This window comes from Tiliqua scincoides, chromosome 9 (genome assembly GCF_035046505.1).
Source record: "Tiliqua scincoides isolate rTilSci1 chromosome 9, rTilSci1.hap2, whole genome shotgun sequence".
Classification (NCBI taxonomy): Eukaryota; Metazoa; Chordata; class Lepidosauria; order Squamata; family Scincidae; genus Tiliqua; species Tiliqua scincoides.
This window is the reverse complement of record NC_089829.1, coordinates 27620943-27647245: the sequence shown is the minus strand read 5'-3', so window position 1 is coordinate 27647245 and position 26303 is coordinate 27620943.

The window sequence follows — 26303 nt, the reverse complement described above, 5'->3', positions numbered from 1 at the left end:
CTGAAGAGGCTTGCCTTACACCTGAAAAAGTGGGTGTGAATGGGAGTCTCTCAGGTGTAAGGAGAGCCTCTTTGGGTGTAAGCAGGTGGGGCAGCTGCAGTGCTTTTCCTCAGACAACAGTGGGCCAGTTCTACCTCACCTGCCGCCCCTGAATCACATGTCTCTACTCTCCATATCCCATGCAAGGACTGAGAAGGCATAGTCCTCTGTTTCTACCTGCTTCATCTCAGACTATCTAAAGCAGCTATTTTCTGCCGGCGTGCAGTAGCACACTGCAGTAAGGTCCGCAGGTTTGCCATGGGAGTTTGGAGCAAAGCGGTTGAAAATAGTTGCAAGTCTCTTCCCAGTTATGTTGCTCTGTTTCACAGCAACTGTCCATAGTAACAAAAGTATCTGTTCTTCTGCCAGTAGAGCTGGCAGAGGGACAGACCATTTGTTACTACAGACAGTTGCCCTAAGGACAGAGCCACAGAACCAAGAAGAGTCTCCCAGACTCCGGAAGTGACATCACAAGCGGCATAGAGAAGGCCATAAAGATAAGTGCACTGTGAGAGGAAAAACATTGAAAATTGGTGATCTACAGTGTCATTTCTGTAGCTGAATGCATAGATCAGTTGACGAACAGCATTCCTGCTGTTACCCCTGTTTGGGGTCACTGAAAGCTTTGAAGATAAACAGTTTGTTTGACTCCTTGAAATGGGTTAGGAGTCATTGGGCCCCTTTAGGCACTCAGTAGTGGACTCCCCAGCCCTGTGCTCCTGATGGTGCCCCCCCCGTGAGATGCTGCCACCACCCCCACACACAAATCCACCTTTCCCACTTACCTGGAGCACATGGAGCCTCATGTGACTCCAGGACGCATTGGAGGAGCCTCCTGAAGCTTCCCCAGAGCTTTAAACTGTGCTTCTGGCAAACTGGAAGCACAGTTTCTGACCACGTCGGAAGGCTCCGTGCCTAGGGCATTTGCCCCATGAAGTGAATGCTAGGTCTACCACTGTAGGCACTGATGAGATGTGTTGCCAATGCCCACGCCTGCTTGTAGCCTGTCAGTTGTCTTTTGGATTGGCTGCAGTTCCTAGGCACTTTTCAATGGCAGCCCCCCCCCCACATGTTACATTAGAGTAGTCTAATCTGTACATTATCTTGTCTAGATATCAAAGAATGTTTACTTACCTGAATGTATACAGAAAGATGCCTTTATTGCTTCTTCTGCTTATTATTGGGGGAAAAAAATACTTGAACTTTCATTGTTGAACACAAATGAAAATAAGCCTGCACCTCTTCAGAAATACAAATCTAATTACATTGCCATTTGCATATCAAAGCAAGTTGCTGCTAATGAAACAGTGGCCTGCCAAATAGCCATCCATTTTAAGAAACAGAATAATTATATTGAGTTGTGTTTTTTTTTAACAATCTGAATTGTATCCTGATGTAAATATCTGTAATCGCTCTGCTTTGTGTCCAGAATTGCCTTTGGTAAGCTTTGGCCAAAGAGCTTTTGAGACCTTCGACTGGTACAAAATGAGGTAGCATGGGTCCTAGTGGGGGCCTGTGGTTTGGAGTGTGTTACTTCCACTTTGTGTCAATTCTGTGGTCTACCCATATGCTTGTGGGCTCAATTCATGGTGTCAGTTGTAACCTTTGAAGTGCTTAAATGAGTTGAGGGTACTAGGGCAGTGTTTCTCAACCAGTGGAACTTGAGATGGTGCCTGGTGGTACTCACGGGACACCCAGACTCCCACAAAAGAGTGATGCAATTCAACAAGCAGCTGTTGTAGGCTTGGCTTGGGGACAAAGCTCTAGAATGTGCTTTCTGCATGCTCAGAAAAGCCCTTGCATCCACCCTGAGCCTCTTACCAGTATTTGTTGTGTTGCTCCTGGCCTCCCAGTCTGGAAGTAATTGGTGATGACATAATCACCAATTACTTCCGTTGGTACTTCCAATAAGTGGACCATGTGAAGTGGTACAGCAGGGGAAAAATGTTGAGAAACACTGTTTTGGGGTGTTTTTTTTTGTTTTTTTGTTTTTTTTGTGCATCACGATCATTTGCAACCCACTATATCTGGGCAACAAACCCCATGTTATGTATCCTAAGCCTCTTATCCCAACCATAACCATAACACTTCCTTTGTGTTTAAAAAAAATTAAAAAGTACTTCTAATATAGTTAGTTAAGTTGGTAACCTTCAGTCTCGGAAGACCATGGTATCGCGCTCTGGATGGTGGTTCTGGCACAGCATCTAGTGTGGCTGAAAAGGCCGATTCGGGAGTGACAATCCCTTCCACACTGGAAGCAAGTGTAGTGTGCCCCTGGTCTGTCTCCCTGGCTGTGGGCCTTCCTTCTTTGCCTCTTTGCCTCAGCCTGTTGACCAAGTGTTTCTTCAAACTGGGAAAGGCCATGCTGCACAGCCTGCCTCCAAGCGGGCCGCTCAGAGGCCAGGGTTTCCCACCTGTTGAGGTCCACTCCTAAGGCCTTCAGATCCCTCTTGCAGATGTCCTTGTATCGCAGCTGTGGTCTACCTGTAGGGCGCTTTCCTTGCACGAGTTCTCCATAGAGGAGATCCTTTGGGATCCGGCCATCATCCATTCTCACAACATGAGACTTCTAATATAAATATACATATATTGGGATACAAATCTACAGAACACAAAAAGAAGGGGTACAAATGTCCAATTTGATTTGACACATTTAATTGGGATACAGTTGCCCAGGATGAAAGGGTCCTGTCACTTGGCTTGAGACCAGGGGATATTAAAGGAATATCATTCCCTATCTGAACCTACCTGCCCACTTCATTCAACACCTGAGCCCTATTCTATGTTTCCCTTTCTTTTGAAGTTAGGTGGGGGGAGGCCACCCATGATAAGGCCATTTCAGTTACAGCCCCCACACGGTTGAACTCCTCACTTGAGGCCCAGTTGGCTTGCTTTCTAATTACATTTTCTTATTTGACCAAGACATTGTTATTCAGACAAGCATTTTGTATTAAACGGATGCCCCCTAATGTGTTGTCCCTATACTCCCTACTTTTTTATCGTTTTTATCTTTTGTGCTCTGTTTTGTGAGCTCCTGAAGGGGTTGAAAGGTTGGCTAGCCATACTTTAACAACAAATAAACCAAATTTTCCCAACAATTTATTCTGTGTGCCTAGAAAATAGAGTTTCACTTTCATACTGGCCAACATGGAAACTGAGCTTTGTGAGAGCCACTATAGTTCAGGGGACAGGGCTGGACTATGTAGGGCAACTTGTAAGCTATGAAGCTCAGACGGTGATTGTGGGCCTGTCACTATACCTTAGCATAACCTATAATCAGGGATAGGAACTTGAGTCACGTAACTCAAGTCCGAGTCACGAAAATGTATGTTTTTTGCTGACTCATGGAATCTCTGGTCAAAACACTTGAGTCCTGGGCTCCTGACTCATGAGTCACCATGGGTTTGGGCAACTTGGGTCACCCACAAATAGCTTGTGGTTGTGCTGCCTCTATCTCACCTGAAAAACCTCTTCTGTTGATCTGGAACTCCGAAACACACACACAGCATGGCAGCAGCCCCGTTTTTTTCTGTGGAGCCGCGGCTAACTCTTAAAGGAAATGACTTGAGTCTTTTTGAGTTGTGAAACTGCTCTGGGTGACTCAGAAAATCCACTCATTAGGACTTGTTTTCAAGTCGAGTCACGGGGGCGAACTTACCTATCTCTGCCTGTCGTGCAGGAAAGCTGTGAGAAAGGGAATTGGCTATGCCTGTCCTTGAAGGAAAGATGGGACACAAACATGATAAATAAATAATATTCTAGTTGGTAAGGTAAACGTAAGTGGTCATTTGTCAATTTAAAATTCAATTCACTTTGCTACTAGAAAGAAAATCTGTCCTATATATGCTTATTTGTATTTTGCACTCATATTTTGCATGCAGCTGGCCAGTTAAGTAGAGGGCAGGTTTCTTTAAAAAAAAACCAGACTGTAATAATGTCTATGAGAATGCTTGACATTATCACAGTTGGACTATATGTGGAGGGAGAGTTTGTATGTTGCCAGTTTGAGTGTGGAGTGGTATATCTGCTTGGAGAGAACCCATTCCTTGAAGGCTACTGGACCATTCACTGCCATGACAAGTCTCACCCCCCAGCAAAGTGTGCTACATTTCCCACTGGAATGAAATGGTGATGAGAGATGTATATGGGCAAAAAGAAAATGAAAAGAGGCATCATTCATAGGGAACTGCCTTATACTGAATCAGGTCTTTGATGCATTTAAGTTGGTAGTGTCGACACAGACTGAAGCCTTGCCAGGAATTGAACTTGGGACACTTTCCATGAATGGCAGGTATGCTACCATTGAGCCATAGCACTTCCCTTTGAGGTAGAGGCTAAACCTTTTCCATGTCCCTGGTGACCGCCGGCCCTAAAAATGCAGCCTGTTCCATTCTCCATGTGCCATCTTGGATTCTGTTTCTTGGTCACACTAGCATGTGACAGAATTTTGGCAGCTGTGCTCCAAATGAGGCTTGAGTCCTATCTCAATTGTGAACTCAAGATGACCTGAAAAAGCTAGTCTCTCTCTCTCTCTCTCTCTCTCTCTCTCTCTCTGATTCAGCCACCTGTCTGCAAAATGAATACAGTTAGTACCAGCCAACTTTACAAGTTCGTTGTAAGAATTTCAAGATAATAATGTAAGCAGCAGCATAGCTAGAGAGGGGGCAAAATGGTATGTACTGCAAGTGCCACAATGTACTGTATAAGCAGCTCCTCCCCCTTGCTGTCAAAGCTATTCCAGGGAGTGACAGGAACACGCAGGCAGTCACCGAACCAAATTGCGTCCCCTGCGCATTGCCATCACTGCCTGGAATGGCTCCAACAGCAAGTGGAAGGGGGTTCTTACATGGCTCATTGCAGTGCCTCTAGTATTTATCATTTCCCCTCCCAGCTATGCTACTGAATGTTAGCAAAACACATGGAACAATCCCTGGGAAATTTCACATAGACCTAAATTCAACACAAATACTTTGGTGCTTTTCAAGGCAAAATATCTGAGAATGTTTAAGGGAGACCCCCAACATGTTTCTCTAAGACAAACGAAATGTGTTTGGCAGAGGGGATTGTGTACATGTCTATACCACTGCCTCATCTTCGGGGCTGGGGGTTACACAGAAGAGAGGTTCTTGATATGTGGTCATGTTTCTGTGTCAGAAGACAGCCCTAGACACTAGTATTTTGTACTGATGATTTTAAAAAGGAACAGTCTTCTTTCTTTTGTTATGTGAGGCGCTCTTGCATGATTGTAAATGCCTATAATAAAGTGGAATGACAACAATTTGCCTGTAAATACTTTGTTATAAATCAGGTGTAAGTTTTTTTTTTTTCTCGTTTTAAGTGCGTATGCTTGGAAAGTCTGCTCCATGCACTTAATTACAAACTTCTTCTGCCTGTTTCATTTTGCTGATTAACTCGGTCGTCGAAATAATTTTAGCAAACCAGATTGTTCTTAATATAAATACAGGATCACGAGATTGGGCCCCCCTCGTGTAATGGTACCCGAATGAATGTTAACTGTAACTCAAGCTATAAAAGTAGATAAAGGAGCAACGTAATGTACAATTTCCGACCGCATAATGGTAACTCTGAATAACACATGCTTCAGGAAGAAAAGTAATTTAAACTATATTACAACAAATGCCATATTTCAAAATGGAAACTATCCATCACAAGCTAGAAGGAAGTGTTAGTGTGCTACAATAAGTCTAAAGAATGTACTTAGAAATTCTTGCAAGGAGTCCATTAAAAATAAATTGATTGACTTAATTTCAGGACAAATTGTAATAAATTGTAAGTGACAGTTACATAGGGGTTCCTTCCTCCCATTTTCAGTGTACAGGAACCATAATTACAGATTTGTTAGACAGGCATAATGTAAGATAATAGGAAGGGTCTACTGTTCATACATATCATTGCTATCAATCGCATCAGTTCTATCGGTGAAAGAAAAAGAAAACTTTAAATTAGGTTTTTAATTTTTTTATTTCCTCCTGGGCTGATTTACAGCCCTGTTGCAAATTTCAGCATTGAAAATCTAAGTGGCTAAGTGGCAATAAAGGATATTAAGAAGGGGTCCATTCACACCTGCATTTGCACTTCGGCACTTAAAAATTGGAAATCTGGAAAGGACAGATATTAAACTTACTTTCTTTTTCCTTTCTGCTTCATGGATAATTCAAATGTGTTCATGTATATTTCATGCTTTTGAATGAAGACTTACTAAAAGGTAGAGAAATGTTTCTGTCCTTTTTTGTTTTTAAAAATAGAAGGAGGGGAGTGAGATCGTTGTCTTGTATCAGTTTAATTTCAAACCAAGGAGATGCATTTCAACAGGATAAGTTCAGTGACTTTGCAATGCTCTTGTCTGAACAGCTTTCAGTAAGTGAGATCTTGTATAACACTTGTATCTTATTGTGTAGTTCCAGGTAGGCTCTGAAGCATCTTCATTAAGTACAGGGGAAGGAAATATCCAGGGCATGTCTGAGGGCACAAGAGGCAGCAAGTTTGACTTAATGAATCCTATCTGGGTCTGGGTCTGGTCAATGCCTGGATTACACTCCATATGCACTTTATGCTCTCTCTCTCTCTCTCTCTCTCACACACACACACACACACTTTCTTTCTCTCCGCGCATATGTGTGTGTGTGTGTGTGTGTGTGTGAGAGAGAGAGAGAGAGAGAGAGAGAGGAGGGTTTTAGGAGAAAAAAAATAATTCATCTTATTTCTGAACTACCATAAGGACATCAAAACCCACTCATGAAATTTAATTTGTCTCATAAATTTCTTTGGCTTTCCTTGAAAATCCCGAGCTGTGAAAGGCAGCAGCATACCTGATCCTCCTGGTGCCCAGCACCAAGCAACACACTGATGCAGAAATGTCACACAGCCTCATCACCGCATCATCCCCAGCCTGTGCCGACATGCCCCCCTCCCACTTCTGGAATGGCTCCATCTTGAAACCGTTCAGAGACAAGAGAGGGTGGGTGGATCCAACTTGAGGCACTTTCCACTTCTAGTAATGAGTGCTGCACACGCCCCCCTCCAGACAAGGCTAGGAACCATCTGGAGCACCACAGAGGGGGAGCGTGTAGTCTCTGTCACCCCCACACGCCACCAGCCACCCAATCACCCCCCTGCACAGCTTGGCACCTAGGGCCCACCCTCCCCCTGGCCACCTTCTGCTATTGGTGAAAGATGCCATTTTTATCCACCAGAGTGCATAGTTCACTCTAACATAAAACCACTGGTTTGGCACTACAATGGAGTGAGAGAACTATACTTCATATTAAGGAGGTCTACATCAATATAGGAGAGTGTCCAGGAGAGGGTTTAATTAGGACACCTTTCAAATCTGAAGGCTGCCCTGATCCTACACATATTTACTGAGTTATTTCCCCTGAGCTCTTTGAAACTCTATACCAACAATTGCAGGCTTAAAGTACGTTCTAGAAACCAGCAAGGAGGAACTGAGATCATCAGTGTTGACAAATACTCTCTGCTACCTCTGTGTGCTTTTGAGATTTCACTCATTATCCTCCATGTTTGGACTGGAGTCAGCAACCAGAGCACAAAGGAGGAGGCACTTGCGATTAACTTAATTGTTCTCTGTTTCTACAAAGGGGAGAACAATTTAAACCTGTTCTGAATGCATCCATGTGGCACTCATTCTTGGGGGAAGACATTGAATATAAACGATATATTTCCATGAGGACTTTGCGGATGCCACATTAGTGAATGTTCTAGCACTTGCCATCTTCTGGAAAAGTGCATTTTATTTGAAAACATTATTGCTATGCAATCAGTCTTAACAGCTGGAATATAAATCACTCCAGGTAGAGCAACCCTAGTGCTTGGATTCACTAAGCACAAGAGGAAAGTATTGGCTGATCGAGGGCTTCCGCAGACACAGTTTTGATTTTGGTTGTTAGTCTGGGCAGCTTAAAAAAAAAAAAGATCAGAAACTTCATAAGCAACAGAAAGCTGCCTTCTGCATCTTCAGTCTTCAGCCCATGGATCCAGTATTCTCTGCTATGACAGGTAGAAGCTCTCCAAGATTTCGAACAGGGGGTCTTTCCCAACACCTGCTGACTGATCCTTCTAACTGAAGATGTTAGGAGATTGAACTGGACACCTTTTTGCATGTGAAAATGTGGTCTTCCACTTAACATTGGCCCTTCCTCATGAGGTTGGGGATTTGCCTGAGGCTCAAACTAATCAGGTTCCTAGCAGAGTCCCTTAGTTTCATAGGTCATTGAACCCTCATTGCTTGCGGTTGCACCCATTGTACAATCAGGGAGCAGGTGAAAGTGCCATGGGAGGCTTAGCGCAGGTCTACGCTGATTGGCCCTAGTAATCTACTATGTCCTCACCATCATGGACCCAATTATGCACAATGCTCAGGCCCCCCCCCCAGCCTTCCATACTTCTCCTTTTGCAGCCTGGAAGATGAGGATTGTGGTGAAGCTTAGTAGATTCTGCTCTGTAGAAAGGGCCAGTAGTGGTGGTGATTATAGTTAACCCTGTTTGACTATATATTTTCTACCCCGTTCATAAAACAGACTGCTAGGCAGAAGAGTTGAGAACTCTTCTAGCCAGTCTGGTACTCAGACATAACCAGTCAGCACCAACCAGAGACTAAGAATCAATCACTCTCTGCTTCCTCCAACTTAATTCTCAGAGGTTTCATTCTGAATAACATCCTTCCTCCTCCATGCTTGGTCTCACTCCCCCCCCCCCGCCTTTGCTGGTTTATCTGACTCTCTTCAGTGTTGAGTCTCTGGTCCTGACGAGTTTTCTATAGATGAATACAAATGCTTGCATGCAAAGTGCCTTCAAGTGGACTCTCCTTTGGATAAGAGTTCCAGAAATGGTTGCAAATACCTCTCCTGTAGGATCCTCACATACCTACAAGTATAATTAAGAGCAGGGCTCAAACTGTGGGGGAAGAAGGGGGCTCAGAATGAAATCCACAAGCCTCACACCTTGGCCTCAGTAGCTTAGCGAGAGGGGAGGGGCAAAATGATAAGTACTGCAAGCGCCACAGCGTGCCATGTAAGCTGCCCCTCTCACTCACCATCAGAGCCATTATGGGCAGTGACAGCAACGCGCAGGCACTTACAGAACCAAACGGCATCTCCTGCTTGTTGCCATTGCTACCCAGAAGAGCTCGGATGGCAAGGGGGAGGGGCTGTTTACACAGCGCATGGTGGCACCTGCAGGACTTATTGTGTTGCCCCCTCAGCTACTCTACTTCCAGGACTCTTCAAATTTTAGCTTACTCTTTAGTTTTCTAAGAAAAGTAGTCATAGGGGCTGGGAACAAATCCCCCACTTTTCTGCCTCCCTAACCCTAGTGCTGGGCAAGAACTTCCAGGCCAAAGGACATACAATCTCTCTGCAGGCTGGATTCCCCAGTTCCTCTCATTTTACATTTACATGCCTCTCATTTTATAAAGCACTAGGTTACAAGGGACATGACAGCTCCCCCTTCCCTGCAAGTACAGAATGGTAAATTCCTCTCTCTTCTCCCCCCCCCTTGCAATGGTGTGCCAAACCACAGACTTGCAAATTGCTTCATTATTATGTATGAAGACGTAAATGGACTCTCCGCAGTGTCAGACCTTCCTTTTCTAAGTATCCCATTCAATTATCGACTATTGTAGGGGCCCTTTTACTTATGGAATCATTCAGAAAAGAAGCTGATAGAAGGGCTGCAGATTAACCAATGCAATTTTATAAATAGCCACTTCACTGCCTACCAACTGAATTGCCGTTCTCTGTCTTGGTAACTATTTGGTCCCTTCTGCTTCAGTATTTGATAGGCAGATAAAGGACAGCGATAGCATAAATAAACCCACGCCATCAGCCAGGGGTGGGGTTGGGGGGTGGGACTGGTTTTGGAGGATATTCCAAGGCTGGAAATAAGAGATACATCATGGTAGGTCAGTTAGAGCAAACAGGACACCTGTAGGACTTCAGCCCAGTTCATAGACAAACCAGCAGTCAGAGTTACCTGGAAGAATGGCTGTGGTATGGTCTGGCAAACTGGGGAGCAACAAAGGTGACTAGAGGCAAATCAGTTTCTGGAGCAGGCAAAGGGGAGAGTCACAAGGCATCTAGCTGCTCCTCCCAACAAACCTTTCACAACTTTTTTGACCTACACTGCGGAACTTCTCTGAGTGCTCCCTTTTCAGAGCTGGAAAAAGTCTCTAGTCTGAGACTAGAAATCTGTGTTTGCCATTTTCACCCCCTCCCCAAACAGGTGCACACTGATTTTCAAATCAGTTTTCTAGGGGCTGAACTCTAGAAATAACATGGAGCATTTGCATGGCACTATTTGAGTGTGCAAAATGCTTCACATGCATCATCATGATGTAATCCTTCCAGCAGCCATGGTAAGTCAGTTTTACTGTTCCCATAGGACAGGTGGAGAAGACTCAAGTGGAGTGCCTTGCCCAAGAGAGTTCTTGCCTAGTGAATTCATGGCTGAGGCAAGCTTTGAACAAGGGAATTCCTCATTTACAGCTCAGTCTCTGAAACATGGCACTACACCAGCTCTTCTAGAAGGACGAGAAGGTCTCTTGTAGGTCTTTTGAGTGACTGGGGCCCAATCCTACCCAACTTCCAGCACTGACATAGCTGTACCAATGGGACCAGTCCTGTACCAGTACTGTATCCTGAAGTTGGGTGGTAGTCACAGAGGCCTCCTCAAGGTAAAGGAACATTTGCTCCCTTACCACAGAGCTACATTATAGCTGCATCTCAGTGCTGGAAAGTTGGCTAGGATTGTGTCCCAGGCCTGCAATCCTATGCCCACTCATTTGGGAGTGAGTGAACTCAGTAAGACATTCTTCTCAGTAAACATGCACAGGATTGGGCTGTGAGAATGCAGGCTAGCGAAAGAGATCATTTAGCAATACCAGGCTCGTTCCTTGCTCTAATTTGCATTCGTAGATCCGCTAGGACCCTCAGTGTGAAGCGGCAATCAGGACCACGTGCATAAATGGGGCAATTGTGCAAACTGGCCAGTTGTGTGTGTACAATTATCCAAATCACACATGCAATCACTGTAACAAGGCCTTCATTTGCATTTCTTCGACTTAAAAATATCCTCCCATTATACACGTCAAGTGCCATTTCTGAGAAGAATGGAATGTAATGGGACAAGGAGAGTTGAAGGCCTAATGTTATTTTTGAGAAGTTTCTTTCTTTTTCTTTTTTTAATGGTGGAACATTTTGTGTTAAATACCCTCTACAAAATCCCAACTTCCATCCCCCTAAATTAGCTGGGACGCCTATTGCCATCTTACTTTATGCAGACGAAGCAGTTATTCTTTCTAGAACACCTATTGGCCTTAAAAGAGCTCTGAACTCTCTGAATATGTATTGCAAAGAAAATCAACTGGTGATAAATTATAGTAAAACTAAGAACTTGGCCTTCTCCAGGAAACCAAAAATTCGGTGCTGGAAGATCGATGGCCATAAAATAGAGCAGGTGTCCCACTTTAAATATTTGGGGGTGGTATTCCACACAAATGATTCTAGGAAAGTGCATGGAGAATATGTAGCGTTAACCAGTCAGCAAACCTCTTCTGCTATTCTCCAATTTATGTGAAGCAAGAGAGCCCAGTATCTGCCAGAAGCCCTTAAATTGTTTGAGGCAAAGGTGATAGCCCAATTATTGTATGGAGCACAGCTGGGACCTTTTCCCAACATCACGATAATTGAGCATGTTCAGTCTAAGTTTATTAGGGCCACCTTTAGTGTATCTAATACTGTCTTGAACACCTTTTTACATCTGGAATCAGGCCTGATTAGGATAGAGGCCCGTGACTGGATAACCATTTGCTCTTACTGGTTAAAACTGCACCTATACCCATTAGAGATTGCTCCCCTAATCCTCCAAGATGCGTATAAATCCAGGTGGATTAAAGGGCTGGAACAAAAACTGTCCTCTCTGGGATTTTCCATGCCATTTTTGTTTGACATGGGACTGGCTCAGGCGGGAGTTAGGATTAAGCAGTGGATCTTTGACATAGAGTGCCAGGAAGACCTTAATAATGTCAGAAAGTTTTGTATCAAGGAGGAGCTCAGATATATAGCTGCCCCAGCTCCCTACCTTTTCCAGTTGGAAATCCCACAGAAGGGCGTTTACATTGGAGCGGTATGATAGTTTGCCCTCAGCTGTAGTGGAAGGACGCTTTTGGAAGGTCCAATTTTTGGAGCGACTCTCCTTGTGGGGCAAACCAACCAGAAACCACCTGTCATGTTTTGCTGGATTGTGTTTTTTTTATAAAGATATAGGTTTATCCCTTATCTCCCCACTGTTAGAAGACCTCCCCAAATGCCCAGGTCAAGATTATTGTCATTCTCTTCTATCAGATGCAAATCCAGAGGTAACACGGAGGGTGGCTAAATTTTTAGCCGCTGCAGTTAGCATCAGGAGGAAAAGAGTGGATTATGGCCTTCCAGGTTTCTCATAGAGGAGTATTTATATTCTGAATTTTAATTCAATATGGACTAGAAGACTTTCAGAAGTACCTTCCTGTATTCCATTCAATCTACAATAACTAGACCAAACTTAGTCTTATCTAGACTTAGATTTATTAATTGTTAGTATTTTATGTTGCCAAGAGTCTATGTTAGGATGCTGTGATGGGTTGTATGTATGTTCAGTTGTATACTATGGATGTATTGTTATTTTTATGCTGGTCGGTGACCGTAATAAAACTGAACTGTGTTAAATATTTTTTTTTAGGGCTGATGCTTTGGTGATCCCATCACTGCACCAATCCCTAACTAGGGTCAATTTCAAAGAACTTTATTTTTATTAAAATATTTGTATCCCACCTTTCTACCCTCCCCCCAATAGATCCTCAAAACAACTATCCTAAAACCAATGAAACAGTAAAACTCCCTAAGACAGTATGCATGAACATCCCTGGAATCGAGTCAAACAAATGACCGCAAAACATTTATTAACCATCAATTTTATCTCTCATAAAGATTCAAACATGCCCACAGAACGACAAAACACTGTGAGTATCGATTGCTCACATTTACAAAAGTTTGAATGAAAGAAACAACCTTTGCAAGCAGTTGATTTGCTTGCAAAAGTTCAGACATTTGCCAGCAGATTAATTTGTGATTTAATTCTGCTCACAAACTCATGAGCAGGGGAGTTCAATATTTTCAGTTCCTTGGCACAACTTTTGCAAAATCTCTAGGGTTGCAACCACATACATGGTTAGGAGGAAAAGGGCAGCAATTATATCCACACTTTCCTGGGAATAAGCCTCATTGGACACAATGGGACTTATGTCTGAGTAGACATGCATAGGATTGGGTTGTCAATCCTGTTGTGCTTGAAAAAAATACTTTAGACTAATCTATCTTGCTCTAGTTTAAAGTTGCTATTAGATCCTGAGAACATGATTAAACTCTGTTATCCCTCCTCAGCATTAAAGAAATAGATTCTCCATGTTCAGTGACTTGAAAATATTCACTCCAGTAGCTGATCATTTCTTTCCTTTTGCTTTGCTTTGTTTTGTTCTGAAGTCATGCTGCAGGTGGTCAGCTTCCTAGGTTGTGAATTGGCCCTTCTTGGCAGTTAGAAAGAAAGAAAGAAAAAACTCTTGATAAGGAACTGTTCAGAAAATAAAGTCTTCGACATGTAGCAGGAAGATAGGAGTCTAAAATAGGATGAAAAGAGACAAACAATGAAGTGGAAAAAGTCCAGCAGTATTTGAAAAGATTAGATAATTCTTTAGCAGATTGCTTGGGAACCTGTCAGTCTTCAGTGCAGAAGGATGGTACTGTACTTATTCCAGCCAAGGCTGAGATTCTGGAGGGTTCATGGGAATCAATTGTTTCAAGTCATTGCATTCTATTCATAAGGAGGAAATTGCTAATGTGCTTCCCTCCGTTGGCACCAAAGTTGACTTTGCACCATCGAAAATATGAACCATTAATATCAGTTCCCCTTCCTGAAAAACTCCTTGCACCCTGGATGTGTAGAAACACCCAGATAAATTCTGCTTATCTTGTAGGAACCTATTTGGCTATCCTCGAAAATTTTCCAGAATCAGAATCACCTTTATTGGCATACACCCCAATAACAACATCCCAGCAACAAGTATTGCTGGTAGGGTAATGGTTTCTTACAATGTCATACAGCTATGTCAGGTTATAAGATTAAACAAAGCCTCAAAATTATCCATAATAACTGCAGAACATAAACAAAAAGAAAAATGGGAAATTCGATCTAAAACCAGAAATACCAATCTTGTGTTAGCTAACTAATGTCCACACCATCAAGAAGCTTGAAGCACTGTCTATACCGGGGGTGGGCAAACTTTCAACTTTAGGGATCCTGGACCTTCAACAATTGTATAGAAGAGGGAATTTCAGCAGGTGCAGCTTGTCATATCAGATGACAAGCTGCACCTGCTGAAATTCTCTCTCCTACACAATTTTGCCCACCCCTGATCTATGCCATAGTTTGTTTGTTTGTTTATCACCACCATCATAAATTTCAAAACCTCTTTCAATTTCTCAGGTGAGCAATCATTTAAGAGAAGCTTTATTTTTGCCTTATCTGAGAGATCATGCCTATTAAGCAGGATGGACATGAATAGAGTAACTGGGCAGTACTCAAGATGACTGCTTGTGAGCCCAATCCAATGCTTGTGTACTCAGAAGTAAGTCCCATTACAGTCAATGGAGCTTACTCCCAGGTAAGTGTGGATAGGATTGCAGCCTCAGCTAGCTCACTAGCAGGCGGCGGTGGAATATCTTGCATCTACCCACCAGCCATTCTACCTACCTTTGCATCTACCCACCTTCCTGACGGCTCGCCCTCCTGCTGCAACCTGGCCTAGCTGTGTGACCACCTCTGCTTTGTTCCACTTCCTTCTCTATTTGAAAACATTGCTGGAAGAGCTTCAGGAGCAAGAGAAAGACAGGATATATGGCTAGTAGAGGGATACCCTCTCATTGCTGTCCACTTCACTCTATGTCTATATACTTGCAGAGAGCGTTTATCCAGAATCGCAGTGTGGCTTCCGAGCCAACAGGTCCACCACTGATATGGTATTCTCCCTTAGACAACTGCAGGAGAAATGCAGGGAACAACGACAGCCACTCTTTATAGCCTTCATAGATCTCACGAAGGCTTTCGACCTGGTCAGCAGGGATGGCCTCTTCAAGATTCTCCCCAAGATTGGATGTCCACCCAGGCTCCTCAGCATCATCAGATCCTTCCACAAGGACATGAAGGGCACTGTTGTCTTTGATGGCTCCACATCAGACCCCTTTGAGATCCGAAGCGGCGTGAAGCAGGGCTGTGTTCTTGCACCAACCTTGTTTGGGATCTTCTTCGCTGTCCTGCTGAAGCAGGCCTTTGGAACTACAACAGAAGGCATCTATCTCCGGACCAGATCAGACGGAAAGCTCTTCAACCTCTCCAGACTGAGAGCAAAGTCCAAAGTCCAGCTGAAATGTCTGCGTGACTTCCTCTTTGCCAACGATGCAGCTATCACTACCCACTCTGCCAAAGATCTCCAGCAGCTCGTTTTAGCAAGGCCTGCCAAGATTTTGGACTGACAATCAGCCTGAAGAAAACACAGGTCATGGTTCAGGATGCGGACTCACCTCCCTGCATTACAATCTCTGCACATGAACTGGAGGTTGTCCATGACTTTGTGTACCTTGGCTCAACGATCTCCGACACTCTTTCTCTCGATATCAAGCTAAACAAACGCATCGGTAAAGCAGCTACCACGTTTTCCAGACTCACAAAGAGAGTCTGGTCCAACAAGAAGCTGACGGAACATACCAAGATCCAGGTCTACAGAGCTTGCGTCCTGAGTACACTTCTGTACTGCAGCGAGTCATGGACTCTTCACTCACAACAGGAGAGGAAACTGAATGCTTTCCTCATGCGCTGCCTCCGACGTATTCTCGGCATCACCTGGCAGGACAAAATTCCAAACAACACAGTCCTGGAACGTGCTGGAATCCCTAGCATGTATGCACTGCTGAAACAGAGATGCCTGCGTTGGCTCGGTCATGTCGTGAGAATGGATGATGGCCGGATCCCAAAGGATCTCCTCTATGGAGAACTCGTGCAAGGAAACCACCCTACAGGTAGACCACAGCTGCAATACAAGGACATCTGCAAGAGGGATCTGAAGGCCTTAGGAGTGGACCTCAACAAGTGGGAAACCCTGGCCTCTGAGCGGCCCGCTTGGAGGCAGGCTGTGCAACATGGCCTTTCCCAGTTTGAAGAGACACTTGGCCAACAGTCTGAGGCAAAGAGGCAAAGAAGGAAGGCCCATAGCCAGGGCGACAGGCCAGGGACAGACTGCACTTGCTCCCAGTGTGGAAGGGATTGTCACTCCCGAATCGGCCTTTTCAGCCACACTAGACGCTGTTCCAGAACCACCTTTCAGAGCGCGATACCATAGTCTTTTGAGACTGAAGGTTGCCAACTACTATATCCTTAACCCTCTTTAGGCACTCCAATTCCAGGAACAGTGACGTTAAAGGGTTATACCCTTTCTTTCTGCACTAAGTTTGTGATCTGGATTGTGCCCCTGCGCAACTTAAAAACCTCCCCCAAGGGGACCAAGGCCTGTTTAATGTCATGTCTAGTATGGATCTAAGCCACAATTTTCAACCAGTGTGCCACGGCACATTGGTGTGCTGCAAATGGTCCACAGGGTTGCTGCAGGAGTTTGGGGGAGGGCCATTTCTTAGTAGGGCCATTGGGGTGTATGAGCCTCCCACCAGCAACATGATGTGCCTTGTCAGTTACCAAAAATAACTTATGATGTGCCTTGACAATTTTAGCACCTTATCAGTGTGCCATGATATGAGAAAGGCTGAAAATTGCTGCTCTCAGCTAGCAAACATTACATCTTAGGATGGCAGATTCCATGAGTGAATGATGCATAGTGTGAAGAAGACAATCTAATAATAATAATAATAATACAGGTATTTATATACCACCTTTCTAGGTCCTCAGATTTCTCCTCAGACTTTATTCAAGGCGGTTTACATAGGCAGGCTAATTTAAATCCCCGTAGGGATTTTTACAATTGAAAGAAGGCTCTATCTTTCAAGAACCACAACATTCAGATGTTTCTTTCTGATCTGGTTTCACATTCTGGCCTCCATCCTCCCATGTTCAGAGCAGATGAAATAACTCTGCTCAGCTTGTCAGCTGCTTCAAGGTCACACAGTGTTGGTGGCCTCGAACTGGCGACCTTCGGATGTTATCTTCAGGCAATCGGAGGCTCAACCCACTAGACCAGACCTCCTGCCCAATCTACAACCCATTAGTTTTCCTTGGCATGACCCACATTCTGGTATTGTAGGAGCAGGGAAGAAAAGTTTCTCCCTCTTGCTCTCTCTCCTTTCCCCACACGTTGCATCATTTGCTAGGCCTCCACTGCATCCCCCTTCCCCACCATCGTCTTGTCTTCTAAATTCAAATTAAACTTGAATTCTAGTGAAGGTGTCCCTTTGAGCCTTGCGTCTTCCTTACGAAGAGTGAAGGAAAGCTGTTAGCTGAGAGGAGACAAAGCCTGATAAAGCCGCTAGCCCGAGCCTCGCAACGGCGACCACGTCCCCCTAAAGACCTCCGTAGCGTGCCTGTCAGGCCAAGGCAGCAAAGAGGACAAGCAAGCTACTGTGCTTGCATCTGGAGGGATTATCAGTGTGGTACAGGTGGCTTTCGGCTGACAGCAAGTACTTGCTACTGCTATAGCCACCTCTTTCCCCCGCCACCATCTCCTCCAGCCTCCAGTAGGTTATTCACTGCTGAAGCCATTTAAAACGAAATCCAGAAAGTTAATGGGATTTCTCTCTTTTTAAATAAATAAATAAATAATGTAGCCTTTTTTGGCACTTTTCCTCTGAGCCCAGCAAGTCCCTGAGCAAATCGAGTCCTTTCAGGAGGCCATTTGGAGTACAATAGCTGGTGGAGTTATCACACCGCCGCCAGTGTGTTTGCCCTTGGTTTAATTCTAATATCTCTCCATGCATATGCCAAGGCTGAATGAAGGAGCCACCGTAGTTAAACATCCTATTGTCTGCATAACTTTCTCCCTCTCCTGGACTTGCTACAGGTCTGCAATAGGGGGAAGCTGCAAATGCATAAAGGTAAATGGGGGAAAATGTGTGTGGAGGATACATAGGAGATATCTATCAGTGGGCTATTAGCTATGGTGGCTACCTGGGACCTCCATATTTAAGAGTCAGTAGGCCAGTGGTTCTCAAACTTTTAGCAACAAGACCCACTTTTTAGAATGATAATCTGTCAGGACCCACTGGAAGTGATGTCATGACCAGAAGTGACATCATCAAGCAGGAAAATTTTTAACAATCCTAGGCTGCAATCCTAGAGGTGTTTCTGGGTGGGGGGAGTTGGACGGTGGGTGGCCCCGGGGGAAGGCAGGGGGGAGTGGGAGGTGGAGATGGGACCCAGCAATTATGCTAGATCCCAACCCCTGTTCCCAGGGAGCTTGGAGCAGCTTCAAGCCACTCCTCTCTCCTCGAACTTGTGCCACTTCAGGAGGTGGCGCAAGTCCGAGGAGACCCATAGGGGCAAGGGCACCTTACGCAGAGGTAAGCGGAAAAGTTTCCCCTTGCCTCTGGCTGAGCCACCTTGGGCCCATATCCTGTGCTGGATACAGCGCAAGCCTCTTGGCTTGCCTCTTCCAGCGCAGGGTAGGATTGTGCCCTAAATTGCATGCTGAGATAGATCTACTGGAGAGTCAGTTGCAAAGTCGGGGACTAGAATGAGAGTACTGGTAGACAAACAAGTCAATCAGGGCAGCTAAAAGACTGAGAAAGGAGGAGACAAGCTTGTTGGGGATCACCCTGAGCAAGTCAAACAAGGGCAAATTCTACCTGTTGGCATGGGGAGAACCCAGACCTGTGCCTGAGCAGGAGATATCACTAGGCTTCTTCTTTGGTGAGAATGGAGTTCCACTAGAACCTAGAAGGGCAATGATGTACTTTCTTTCACTGCTTGTCACCTTCCAGTAGTTCACCACAAGGGGCAGCCATGTACAAATCCGGAGGCTCCCTGTGCAAATCTTGGCTGAAGCCACACAGAGCGGTACATTCTGTCTTCAGTCAGCTATATTCCATTAATGCAATATTAAAAGGAGATAATTTTCAAAAGGTTATACCGCAGATATACTTTTGTAATACATTTCTCCCTTCCACAAAGATATTACTGTAATGTAACCATTTTGAAATGCCGTCAGATAAAATGAACATGGGGTTATCGCAACCCGAAAGAAGCAATTAAAAAGATCCTGTTTCATTTTCGGTGATCATTGGGAGGAGGGAGGGACTTACAATGTTGAGCGTTTTGAATAATTCTCTCCTTAATTCTGGGAGGAACATCTCCTGACAGCTGATGTCATTTTTAAAGGTGCTAGTGGTCTCTTCTTCCTCTGGTTGCGAACGGTAGCAATTTATGTTTTGTTTTCAGATTTAGTTGACTTAAGAAATGACCTCCATTCCACTTAGGCCTGAGACATTTTAGCTTTGTGTGTTTCTGGGGAAGTGGAATTGGATTGCCAGGGGTTCCGCTATAATATTAATTTATTAATGAAATGCAAATGAGGTCATGCCAAAAAAGACATAGACAGATGGTTCTTTCTCTTACCTCTGCCGTTGAGCCAGGAAGCGCAATCGGAAGGCAGGATGTGTGATGCCCTTTAAGTGATGGCAGACCTGGAACTAACTTAAGGGATGTCGAAGTTGTCATTTAGACACGGGCAGAATTAATGACGGGCAAAGACCCACATGCAAATGGCGGGTGATAGGCAGCTGCCTCTGGTATCAATCACAAAATACCTCTAAAAGCCATACAGTTATTGATCTGCTTCCCTCTCCTGCCCTTGTTGAATGCCAAGCAGAGATGCCAGTGAACTTCTCCATCTCAGAGGGGGCTTTAAAAAGTCTGCCTCAAATGAAAGCTTCCAAAACCCACAAACATCTTATCTGAGGTCATCCTCAGAGATGTTCACCAGCATCCTTTCACTTTTCCTGCCAAATTTCCATCAGCTGCAAAACACATTATCCCAGCCTTTTAGTTACCTATCCATGCAACAACATCAGTAGCCATGGGAAAAAAGTTTCCCTTTACCTCCACATGACCCTAGTTCAGTGGTTCCCAAGCTGTGAGCCTTTGCTCCCTGGGGAGCTGTGGAAACCAGCCATGGAATCCACATGGAAAACCTGCTGCCCTATACAATGTATAGGATTGTAGCCTTAATGGGGAGCTGCAATACATAGCCCTTTAGGTCAAGGGTGCCTCCAGTAAAATATGTTTGGGAAGCACTACCCCAGTGTATTACACTAGAGGGAAGTCTCCAAATCCCAAGGACCACTGCACTTTTCCTTATTTTCATGCCACGCAGCTGTTCATTAGGGTGATGGGAAAAGGAAGTACCCACCCACATCATGTCCTGTTGCTATTGATTTTACCCAGACTGGTAAGTAAAGGAATGGGAGTAGCACAGAAAACCAGTACTCTGCCTCTGTGATTGAGCAGCAGAAGAAAAACAGGTTTCTGGCAAAGAAAAGCAAAGTCTGAGGTCACCATGGGGCTGCAAGGGTATGGCAGTAGCTTTTGGGGGAACGGATTGTATTCTAAACACTTCCACTGTCTATCAGGATGCTCTCCAGTTTCTGATATGTTCAGCTCTGCATATTTCTGAATACATATGCAAGAATCCCAAAATGGTGGTGCCAAGGATTGGCCAGGTGGGACACTGAGCGAGGCTCCAAGTCGATCAGAAGGGCCACTAGTCCTGAACCTTCAGTACTGTTTGCAGTGGTCATAGAGGACCCTGGGCTGTGACTTTCCACAGCCCCCCTGCAGCCTGAAGTTGGCACTGATCCCGGTACTTTTCTCCTAAGGAAACTGGAGGAGCAGAGAGTCATGAAACACATTTTGAATGATGTGTTGGATGTATTCCCCTTACAGCCGGCCCACTTCTGTTTTCCTTCTTGTTACATTCGTAAAATTGTTTGAAATTAATGCATCAGTCAATACTCTGCAGTTTCCCTTGCTGATTTAATCTCTGCTGTTTTACACACACATGAAACTCTCTCTTTTTGTGCTTGTAGGATTGATAACGGCAGGCATAAGTATTTTACCAGTAGATCTCTGTCTCTGGCCTGGCAGAAATCAATATGGAATTAATGGGGTTTGTGTGTTTTTTTCCTTCTCAGGGTATTGCGGCAGTGGGGTGACCTATGTTTCCTTAACCCAGGCCCCTGAGGCCTGGGTTTTCTGTATAGCGTTTCCTTGCTAAACACTGAAACTTTCTAGTGTGCAAACAGAACTGGCAACAAACCATTACAGGTCTGTACAGGTCACCAGAAAACAAAGCATTTCTTTGCAGGAAATTTACCACATGGTTGCACACCCCTTGGCAATGGGAACATTGGAGAAGATGTGTTTGAATAGCTGCACTGATGTGTCTAGTAGTTACCTGTTAACCACCTTTCAAGACAGGAAGCTATTTTCCTGGACTGATGTGGCAACAAGGGACAGAAATCATGCATCACCAAGCAAACATCTGTTAGTTTAGGAACCTCTTCAGCTCCCAGATTGCACAGAATGAATGGGGAAGTGGCTCATTCCTTACCCTTTGGAAGCAGGGGCATGTCTGAAATTTCCCTATCCTTGAGATGTTTGATATATATGGCGACTTGTTATATTCACCGTGTATGCAGTGCAAGCTAACTCTGCATAAAGCACTCTCCCAGCATGAGACTTATAAGTTCAACTGGGTGCCAGGATACTCAGGTGTCACCTGAGCCCAGCCCCGGTGATGCGAGTCTCCTTAGGAGCAGGGGTTTCCTTCAGAGTAGGCAAGCCAAGCGAGTACTGCCCAGATCTGACCACCAAGCAGAGGGTCTCCCTGGGAGTAGGACCTGAGATCTCAGGCTGGTCACATGGCAGGAAGGGGTGGGGCTGGCTGGGCTGGCTGCTGGGTTCATAAGGAGCCTGGCAGGCATAGTAAGAGGTTTCTCCTCCCTGGGCTCCTTCCCAGGGATGGTGACTGAAGGAAGGCTTGTCAACCTTCCATAAGAACATAAGAACAGCCCCACTGGATCAGGCCATAGGCCCATCTAGTCCAGCTTCCTGTATCTCACAGCAGCCCACCAAATGCCCCAGGGAGCACCCCAGATAACAAGAGACCTCATCCTGGTGCCCTCCCCTGCATTTGGCCTTCTGGCTTAGCCCATTTCTAAAATCAGGAGGTTGCGCATACACATCATGGCTTGTACCCCATAATGGATTTTTCCTCCAGAAACTTGTCCAATCCCCTTTTAAAGGCATCTAGGCTAGACGCCATCACCACATCCTGTGGCAAGGAGTTCCACAGACCGACCACACGCTGAGTAAAGAAATATTTTGTCTGTCCTAACCCGCCCAACACTCAATTTTAGTGGATGTCCCCTGGTTCTGGTATTATGTAAGAGTGTAAAGAGCATCTCCCTATCCACTCTGTCCATCCCCTGCATAATTTTGTATGTCTCAATCATGTCCCCCCTCAGGCGTCTCTTTTCTAGGCTGAAGAGGCCCAAACACCGCAGCCTTTCCTCATAAGAAAGGTGCCCCAGCCCCGTAATCATCTTAGTCGCTCTCTTTTGCACCTTTTCCATTTCCACTATGTCTTTTTTGAGATGCAGCGACCAGAACTGGACACAACACTCCAGGTGTGGCCTTACCATAGATTTGTACAACGGCATTATAATACTAGCCGTTTTGTTCTCAATACCCTTCCTAATGATCCCAAGCATAGAATTGGCCTTCTTCACTGCCGCCGCACATTGGGTCGACACTTTCATTGACCTGTCCACCACCACCCCAAGATCTCTCTCCTGATCTGTCACAGACAGCTCAGAACCCATCAACCTATATCTAAAGTTTTGATTTTTTGCCCCAATGTGCATGACTTTACACTTACTGACATTGAAGCGCATCTGCCATTTTGCTGCCCATTCTGCCAGTCTGGAGAGATCCTTCTAGAGCTCCTCACAATCACTTCTGGTCTTCACCACTCGGAAAAGTTTGGTGTCGTCTGCAAACTTAGCCACTTCACTGCTCAACCCTGTCTCCAGGTCATTTATGAAGAGGTTGAAAAGCACCGGTCCCAGGACAGATCCTTGGGGCACACCGCTTTTCACCTCTCTCCATTGTGAAAATTGCCCATTGACACCCACTCTCTGCTTCCTGGCCTCCAACCAGTTCTCAATCCACGAGAGGACCTGTCCTATAATTCCCTGACTGTGTTTTTTCAGTAGTCTTTGGTGAGGGACCGTGTCAAACGCCTTCTGAAAGTCCAGATATATGATGTCCACGGGTTGTCCCGCATCCACATGCCTGTTGACCTTTTCAAAGAATTCTATAAGGTTTGTGAGGCAAGACGTACCCTTACAGAAGCCATGCTGACTCTCCCTCAGCAAGGCCTGTTCGTCTATGTGTTTTGAGATCCTATCTTTGATGAGGCATTCCACCATCTTACCCGGTATGGATGTTAGGCTGACCGGCCTATAGTTTCCCGGGTCCCCCCTCTTTCCCTTTTTAAAAATAGGCGTGACATTTGCTATCCTCCAATCTTCTGGCACCATGGCCGTTTTGAGGGACAAGTTGCATACCTTAGTCAAGAGGTCTGCAACTTCATTCTTCAATTCCTTAATAACTCTTGGGTGGATGCCATCAGGGCCCGGTGACTTATTGATCTTTAATTTATCAATGAGGTCTGAAACATCTTCTCTTTTAACCTCTATCCAGCTGCTCAGGGCGCCCCAGCTTACAGCCTCCAGGACAACCGGAGGCAGCCCCCAAGCAACCTTTCCAGGGAACACTCCAGGTGACTTCAGCCAGACAAAAAGGACCTGGGTGGCCGACCACAGCCCTTGCTGGCTCCAAACCTCCCCAGCAACACCCCCATAACCTGCTTCCAGGGGGCACCCATGCTGCTATACAGAACCTGTACAGGCCTGTGAAGGGAAACAGGCTGAGTTCTTGCTAAGCACTGTGTACTGTCCCGGTCCCTGTGACATAACAGGGCCAGATGAATGCAAAGAGCTTGACCCCAATAAACTGCTAGTATAGACCACTTCCAAGGCCTCCACAGAAGTACAGTTTCTGACTGTGTTAGGAGCCTTAGTAAGGCTTCCTGTGCGGTCCTAAAGTCCCATGGGCTCTGCACCCAAGGCATTTACCCCATTTAGATCTGTGCTCTAGAACTGTTGCTGACTAGTATCACTAGGGGTGCTGAAGCTCTTAACAATTCCAGCACTTCCAGCAGTGCTAATGTTGTCACAACACACATAGGCAGGGCAAAACAAAGCCTTAGAAAAGACAAGGGACCGCTGCAGTAACGGCCTATATAACAAAATATAGGATTGCAATAAACCCCATAGTTGTGCAAGAACACTCTGTATGAAACTGGCCTCTCACTATAGACAACAATACATAGAGAGTCTGAGTCCTTGGGAGGATGTAAAGAGGGGAGGGTCCATCACAAAGATTCACACTTGCTTGCTGGTCAGGCATTGTGGGGGCTTGCTGGCATATGCTTTGTAAAGCATAGGGATGTGTCATTGGAGGTCCCTATGGGGCACTTGCTGGCCCCTCCATTGAATTGCTCAGGAAGAATTGGATTGGGAACTGCTGTGTCTCTTTCTAAGTGATACAACTGAGTGTTTAGCTTATGTTTCTGAGACTGCAATGAAAATAATAAATATCATCTCTGTTTTGTTCTCATTCCCCTTCCAAATGCTCTGCCTGGAGTAAGAGCTATTGGTATTATTATTATTATTATTATTATTATTATTATTATTATTATTATTATTATTATTATTATTAATAATAATAATAATAATAATAATAATAATAATAATATTGCCTCTGAACACTGACTAGGGCTGGCTTTTGTTACAACGTGATCTTTTTTTTTGTCAAACAGCTTGTTTTTTCCTTTCTTCAGTTGGAGAGGTTCTGTGTTATTTCCAAGTACCAGGAGACAAATCAAGAGGTTTGGCGATGCTGAAGGACTAACATTGCTAATTTGGGAGTCAGATATATGCATTTTAACTGCCAAGACTCTGCAATAGAGACCTCATTACAATTGATTTCCTTCATGTTGTCTTGTAAGTGCAGTTCCCCTCCTTCCAAAGATTTCACCTCCGGGGTTGTGCAGGGGGAAAGAATGAGAAAGAAGCCCTTGGGCAAGCAAGCACATGTTGTCCAAACGTCCTCCTTCATTGTCATTCTCTCTGTGTCATCAAAATGAGGAAAATCTGCCGTTCTCTCTTTCATAAACTTTCCATTCATTTTTGCCACTCAAGGCAAGCATGTGATGGTCATTGAAAAGTCACAAGGAGATCTAGGAATGGAAAGAAAAGGCAATCAGGAACTGAATATCAGGATATGATTCTGCTATTTGTTAGACTGAACTCTTTGAAAAAGTAAATCTCTTGACATTCTAAGGAGCTAGTCCAAAGCATCTCACTGCAGACTTACATTTACTGCCCACATAGTCTTAGAGAAGCATCTTATTGCTATGGACTATCCTTCCCAATATTTGTGCATTTTTAAGAAACCTGATGGAAATGATGTGACTTTTTTTGGCTGCTTGCGGAAGGGGCAAAGTAGAGATGAAGTCACAGTTCTTTCTGTGGTTCTGTTTTCTGCAAGGCTCAACATGTTCATTTTAGGATTCAAGCATGTTAGTTGGAAGGTCATCTAGTCCAGTCCTCCACGCCCCTCCAGCACAGGTGGCTGCTCCTTCTACTTTCTGCCATTACGACAATCTTAAGGCTGCTGAGAACATGCTGAAAATGAGGGAAAATTGAATTACCAATGAGAACAGACTGGAATTCCAGTGTCAAATTTGAGATAGGGTTGACTCTTATGCATGTTGGGGGGAATTTTCACGCGCAGTCTTTATTGTCACAATTTCTTTTCCTAAAAACAAAGATGTAAATTTGATTTGAGAACACTGGGCCAGGGATGAACATAAGTTTCTTTGGGATCTAGTGGTAAATCCCTGAATGTCTTGCAGTACTTCAACAAGGGTTTTTGACTCCCAGTAAGTTAAAAAATAATAATAATAAACATTCTCTACCAAGACCAACCCTGTGCCAATCAATTCCCTCATAGCCTCAGTGTTCCTTAGTTGTAAAATGGGTGTATAAGGGCCCAATCCTATCCAACTT